Below are 385 nucleotides of genomic sequence, written 5' to 3' on the forward strand. Positions count from 1 at the left end.
AGGAGGAGCGCACCGGCTCCGAGGGTGGGGTTCGGGGTACAGCGCCTGCTCTTTCCCCGTCTCTTCCCCTGGGCCTCTGTTGTTTCTTTTTGTTACTTGACCCTGCAGCGCAGACAGAAAAGTGTTTTTTCTCTTAATACTGGTTTGAGATTGGATTTCAGAGACCCCTCCCACCCATCCCACCCTAGGAAATGCTGCTCGGACCCCTCACAGCTGGGCTCCCGCTGTGGGCTTGTTCTGCTCTCATGATGGTGGGAGCTGAGCAGCTCCTGCTCCTGGGGGGGACCCAGGGGCAGCGTCGGTGCTGCCTGGGGACAGGCGGGGGGTCCCTGGGCTACTAAGCCTGGAGATGGGACTCTGGCTGGCCCAGGGGGCAGGGGGCTGT

The sequence above is a fragment of the Egretta garzetta genome, unplaced genomic scaffold, assembly GCF_000687185.1.
Source record: "Egretta garzetta isolate BGI_Z169 unplaced genomic scaffold, ASM68718v1 scaffold396, whole genome shotgun sequence".
NCBI classification, from domain to species: Eukaryota; Metazoa; Chordata; class Aves; order Pelecaniformes; family Ardeidae; genus Egretta; species Egretta garzetta.